Source organism: Mus caroli, chromosome X (genome assembly GCF_900094665.2).
Source record: "Mus caroli chromosome X, CAROLI_EIJ_v1.1, whole genome shotgun sequence".
Lineage (NCBI taxonomy): Eukaryota > Metazoa > Chordata > Mammalia > Rodentia > Muridae > Mus > Mus caroli.
Window position 1 is genome coordinate 96,445,936 of NC_034589.1, and position 6,758 is coordinate 96,452,693.

The following is a 6,758-nucleotide window of genomic DNA, read 5'->3' on the forward strand; positions in this document are numbered from 1 at the left end:
AGAATGGGAATGGGTGGGTAGGGAAGTGGGGGGCGCTATGGGGGACTTTTGGGATAGCATTGGAAATGTAATTGAGGAAAATATGTAATAAAAATATAAAAATAAATAAATAAATAAATACATCTTAAAACAAAAGGCATTGTCCATGGGATCTGACTGCAGAGAAATGCATGGTGCGGGGACAATGAGGGGCAAGGAAGCAATTAGGGTGATTGCCAGGTTTCTGGTTTGTTGTATTTACCTGAACTAGGAGGAGACAGAGCAGCATTTGTGGGAAGAAGGGCAGGAGGTCTGTGTGAGATGTGGGGATGAGGGTCGAGGAACACTTAGCTAGAAGGTATCTTACACACACACGCCTGAACTTAGGTGTACGATCTTGGTTGGAGGCTTGAGGTCAGAACCTATACATCTGTGATGTCCATGGGCGTGGCTGGCAATACCCAATCATTAAAAGGGAGCACTGGGTCTAGGGATGTGGTTCTGCATAAGGCTCTTGGCTAACATGTGCAAGGCCCTAGGTTCTATCGTCAGTACCACAAAACAAGCCAGAACCCAAACTATTGTGCTAAAAAGCTTCTGACATTTCTTTGAGTGGCATCAGTGCAATGCCAAGAACGGTTCCCAGAGGATCTTTGCAGTTCCACCACACTGGTGCCAGCTCTGTAATTGCTTAAACTTTTGCTAATGTAATTTGTTTTAATTTGCACTAAAAAAAACATGCTAGGGGTGTTGAGCATCCCACCAGATACTTGTTTACTCATTCCATTTTCTCCCATGTGGACTGTCTCTGAACGTTTATCTTTGGGAAACATGGGAGGGGCTTGGTCTATTTTCATGTGCTCTTTATTGAAATACAGAAGTAAGGCTTTTGTCATCTGTCAGCTCAAAGAGTTCCTAGATAGAGGATTCTATCTGTTTTTAGGTTAGTGTTTTGAAACAGTCTTACTGTATAGTCTTGGCTGGCCTCAAACTCACAGAAATCTGCCTGCCTTACCTCCTGGGTTCTGGGATTAAACACTGCTTGCAGCTCTATCTTTTAAAAAAAAAAGCATATTTAAAATCTTTTTCAACTTACGGTTGACAAAGAATGTTTTGTATTGTATCATTGTATTTTGTATTGTAAAGTATGTATAACAAAGTTAATATTTTGTCTATTTTTTAAAAAAATCACTTATAGCCAGGCAGTGGTAGCTCATGCTTTTAATCCCAGCACTCAGGAGGCAGAGGCAGGCGGATTTCTGAGTTCAAGGTTAGCCTGGTCCACAGAGTTAGTTCCAGGACAGCCAGGGCTACACAGAGAAACCCAGTCTCAAACAACAACAACAACAACTTTATTTATTTATTTGTTTGTTTGTATGTGTGCATATGAGTATTTTGCTGCATAAATGTCTGCGCACCATGTATGCCTCATGCCCAAGTAGGCCAGAAGAGGGGGTCAGATTCCTTGGAACTGGAGTTACAGACAATTGTGAACTTCCCTGTGGGTGCTAGGATTCAAATCTTGAAGAGCAAGCAGCCAGTTTTCGTAACCAGGCAATCTCTCCATTTCTCCACCCTCCCAATTCCCAACCCCACACAGGGTTTCTCTGTGTAGTACGGATTGTCCTGGAACTCTGTAGACCAGTCTGGCCTCGACCTCACAGAGATTTACCTGCCTCAGCCCTCTAGTGCTGGCATTAAAGGCGTGTGCCACCATGGCTGGCTTTAAAACAAACAAACAAACAAACACCCACCAGGGTCTCTCACTGAATCGGGAGCTTGCTGTTTCCAGTAGCAAAGCTAATTGGCAAGCATTCCCTTGAGCCACCTATCTCTGCCCTCTCACTGATGTATTACAGGTGTGCACCACCACACTTAGCTTTTACACAGGCCCTCCTGCTTGTGCAGCAAGCATTTCCCACATGAGCTATCTTCCCAGCCCCACCCACTTGTCTATTCTTAATTGTAGTATTCAGTGGCATTAAATGCATTCACAGGTTTTTTTGTTTTTTGTTTTGTTTTGTTTTGTTTTCTACTGAGACAGGGTTTCTCTGTGCAGCCCTGGAACTCACTCTGTAGACCAAGCTGGCCTCAAACTCAAAAATCCACCTGCCTATGCCTCCCAAGAGCAGGGATTAAAGGAGCGCGCCACCATGCCCGGCTCTTTCATCTTCATAAACAGAAAATGTATTCATTAAGTTCCTGTTACCTCTTTTTCCCTCCTTTCTTTTTTTTAATATCTTTTATCCTGACAGCTTTGTACATGTATACAACGCATCATATCCCCCCTCCAACGCCTCTCTCCTCTTACCTTCCACACCTACCATACCTCCCTTACTACCTTCAAGTCCTTTCTTTTTTCTTTTTTTTTTCGAGACAGGGTTTCTCTGTATAGGCCTGGCTGTCCTGGAACTCACTCTGTAGACCAGGCTGGCCTCGAACTCAGAAATCCACCTGCCTCTGCCTTCCAAGTGCTGGGATTAAAGGCGTGCGCCACCACGCCCCGTAAATCCTTTCTTTTAATTTGTTGTTTAAACTGCTGACTGATTGAACCCAATTATTTCTGCCTGTTGGAATGTTGGTTAATCTTGTTGGCTTGCTCTTGTGCAGGCAAATATAAGTGTGTGAGTTTATGAGGACAACAACCATGTCATATCCAGAAAACATGCGCCCATGGCGCTCTTCCTCATCCTCTGGCTCCTACATTCTTTCTGTCTCCCCTTCCGTGTTGTTTCCTTGACCTTGGGTGGGGATTGACATAGGTGTCCCATTTCGAGCCTAGCACTCAGCAATCACTGATTCTAAGCACTCTGACAAGCCATGAGTCCCTGCACTAACTGCTGCAATGCAGAAGAAGTTTCTCTAGCCAAGGTCTGAAAGCAACACTAATCTCTGAGCATGCCTGCAAACATTTTTTGTTCCAGAGCTGAGGACGGAACCCAGGGCCTTGTGCTTGCTAGGCAAGCACTCTACCACTGAGCTAAATCCCCAACCCCACCTGCAAACATTTAAAAGGCAAATTAAAAGCATGTTCATTTACCACAAGGACAGTAGTAGGTTCATCCTCTAGGCCTAATGGCCTCCTGAGAACAACTTTTGTTTTGTTTGAGTCAGGGTCTCACAGTATATCCCTGCTTGGCCTAAAACTTACTATATAGACCAGGTTGGCCTTGAACTCACTAAGATCCACCTGGCTCGGCCTCCTCAGTGCTAAGATTAAAGGTATGAACCACTAGAGCCATTGCCTTAGATTTTGACCAAGATAAATGTAATGCACCAGGAATGCGTTCTTTCTGGTGATATGGGTCTCAGACTCAATTAGAAAGTGTTTGGTTGGGCTGGTGAGATGGCTCAGCGGGTAAGAACACCTGACTGTTCTTCCGAAGGTCCGGAGTTCAAATCCCAGCAACCNCATGGTGGCTCACAACCATCTGACTCTCTCTTCTGGAGTGTCTGAAGACAGCTACAGTGTACTTACATATAATAAATAAATAAATCTTAAAAAAAAAAAAACCCTTGTTTTAAAAAAAAAAGCAAGTGTTTGGTTAACCCAATTAACTCTGATGCCTCTGACACATCACTGGGAACATCTTGCCTGGCATGTTGGTATTGCAGTATTCAGATTCACAAATGGGTAAGAACACAGATGACTGCTATAACATCTAGCCAAACTGTGATTTCATTTTTTTTTTTTTGGAAGGGGTGGTTCTGAATAGGGTTTCTCTGTGCAACTCTGGCTGTCCTAGAACTTGCTCTTTAGTTCAGGCTGGCTTCAAACTCAGAGATCCACCTCCTAGGATTAAAGGCGTGGACCACTACCACCCAGAGTGACTTCCATTTTTTTAGACAGGATTTCTCTCTATATAGCCTTGGCTGTCCAGGAACTCATTATGTAGACTAGGTTCATCTTGAACTCACAGAGACCTGTCTGTCTCTGCCTCCCAAATGCTGGGATTTAAGGCATGTGCTACCATGACTGGAATAAATTTCTTCCTCCTCCTTCCCCTCCCCCCCCCTCCTCCTCCTCCTCCTCCTTCTTCTTCTATTTGGTTTTTCGAGACAGGGTTTCTCTGTGGAGCCCTGTAGCCCTGGTTGTCCTGGAAGTCACTCTGTAGACCAGGTTGGCCTTGAACTCAGAAATCCGCCTGCCTCTGCCTCCCAAGTGCTGGGAAATTTCATTTTTTAACAGCTGAATAATACTCTATTATGTAAATGTACCTCATTTTCATTATTAATTTATCTGTTGATGGGCATGTAGGCTGTTTCCAATCTCTGGCTATTATAATTAGAACAGCAATGAACATGGACGAGCAAGTCTCTGTAATAGGATATACAGTCGTACAATCCTGGGGTGTAGTGGTATAGGGGTATAGGTGAATCTTTTTTTTTGTTTGTTTGTTTTGGTTTTTGTTTTTTCGAGACAGGGTTTCTCTATATAGCCCTGGCTGTCCTGGAACTCACTCTGTAGACCAGGCTGGCCTCGAACTCAGAAATCCACCTGCCTCTGCCTCCCAAGTGCTGGAATTAAAGCCATGCGACACCACTGCCCTGCTGTATAGGTGAATCTTCACGTAGATATATCCTCAGTTTCCTGAGGAATTACTACAGATTTATATAGTGACTATACAAGTTTACATTCCCACCACCAATGAGTAAATGGCTCCTCTTTCCCCATATCCTTACCAGCATGAGTTGTCATTTATTTTATTGATCTTGGCCATTCTGTCTGGTGTAAGATAAAACCTCAGAGTAGTTCAAATTTGCATTTCCTTGATGACCAAGGATGTTGAAAATTTCTTAGTGTTTTTCAGCCATTTGTAAGATGGCTTTTCATTTAATTTCTTATCTTTTGAGAACTCTCTGCTTAGTTCTGCACCCCATTTTTTTTGGTTTTTTTGAGACTGGGTTTTTCTGTGTAACCCTGGCTATCCTGGAACTCACGCTGTAGACCAGGCTGGCCTTGAACTCAGAAATCTGCCTGCCTCTGCCTCCCGAGTGCTGGGATTAAAGGCGTGCGCCACCACTGCCTGGCATAATCCTATTTTTAAAATTGAGTTTAATTGTTTGTTTTATTTTTTTTAAAAAAATATTTATTCATTTTATGTATATGAGTACATTGTAGCTGTCTTCAGACACACCAGAAGAGGGCATTAGATCCTATTACAGATGATTGTGAGCCACCATGTGGTTGCTGGGATTTGAACTCAGGACCTTTGAAAGAGCAGTCAGTGCTCTTAACTGCTGAGCCATCTTCTCCAGCCCCCCCTTTTTTTTTTTTACTTTTTAAAGATTTATTTATTTAATGTATGTGAGTACACTGTAGCTCTACAGATGGTTGTGAGTCCTCCTGTGGTTGTTGGGAATTGAATTTTTAGGACCTCTGCTCTCTTTGGTCAATCCCTCTTCTCTGGTCAACCCCGCTCGCTTAGGTCGGCCCAACTTGTTCCGACCCAAAGATTAATTATTATATGTAAGTACACTGTAGCTGTCTTCAGACACTCCAGAAGAGGGAGTCAGATCTCATTATAGATGGTTGTGAGCCACCATGTGGTTGCTGGGAACTGAACTCAGGACCTCTGGAAGAGCAGTCAGTGCTCTTAACCACTGAGCCATCTCGCCAGCCTCAATTGTTTGTTTTATTGATGTCCAAGTTTTTTTTTTTTAGTTGTTTAGATATCTAAGATATTAATCCTCTATCAGATGTATGATTGTTAAGGATCTTTTCCCATTCTGTAGGCTGTCATTTTGGAGTTCATTTAGAAAGCTGTCTCCTGGGCCAATGACTTTGAGGCTCTTTCCCACTTGCTCCTCTATCAGGTTCTGTTTATCTGGTTATATGTTGATGTTTTTGATCCATTTAGAGTTGAGTTTTGTGCAGGGTGATAGAAATGGATCTATTTGCATTCTTCTACATGCAGACATCCATTTTGATGAGCACCATTTGTTGGACATTGCTGTCTTTTTTTTTTTTTTTCACTGTGTACTTTTCGCTTTCTTATAAAAAACCAGGGTCCATATATGTGTGGATTTATGTCTTGGCCCTCAGTTTGATTGCATTGATCAGTGTATCTGCTTTTATAACAACACCATGGTATTTTCATTACTATACTTCTATGGTACAACTTGAAATTATGGATGATGATACCTCCAGTAGTTATTTTCTTATTTTGGATTATTTTTGCTATCCCTTTTTTTTTCTCTCTCTCTCTCTGTGTTTCCATGTGGAGCTGAAAGTTGTCCTTTCAAGTTCTGTGAAGAAAAATGTGTTGGAATTTTGATGGTGATTGAATTGAATCTGATCTCTTTTATTTTGGTGACATATGTCTCCTGTATCCCTAGTCTCTCCATGACTTTTATCGTGAAGAGGTGTTGAATTTTGTCAAAGGCCTTTCTTCATCTTATGTGATGATTATGTGGTTTTTGTCTTTCACTCTGTTTATATGGTGGATTACATTTATTGATTTTCATATGTTGAACCTCTCCTGCATCTCTGGGATGAATGTTAATTGATGATGATGGATAATTGTGTGTGTGTGTGTGTTACTGGATTTGGCTTGCAAGTATTTTATTGAGAATCTTGCATCTGTATTCATAAGGGATATTTATGTGTTAACTCTTTGTTGGGTCTTTGTGTGGTTTAAATCTCAGGGTAATTGTGGCCTCATAAGAAGAATTAGGCAATGGTCCTTAATTTTCTATTTTATAGCATACTTTGAGGAGTTATCATTGTTAATTCTTCTTTGAAGGTCTGGTAAAATTCTGTGCTGCATTTGTCTGGC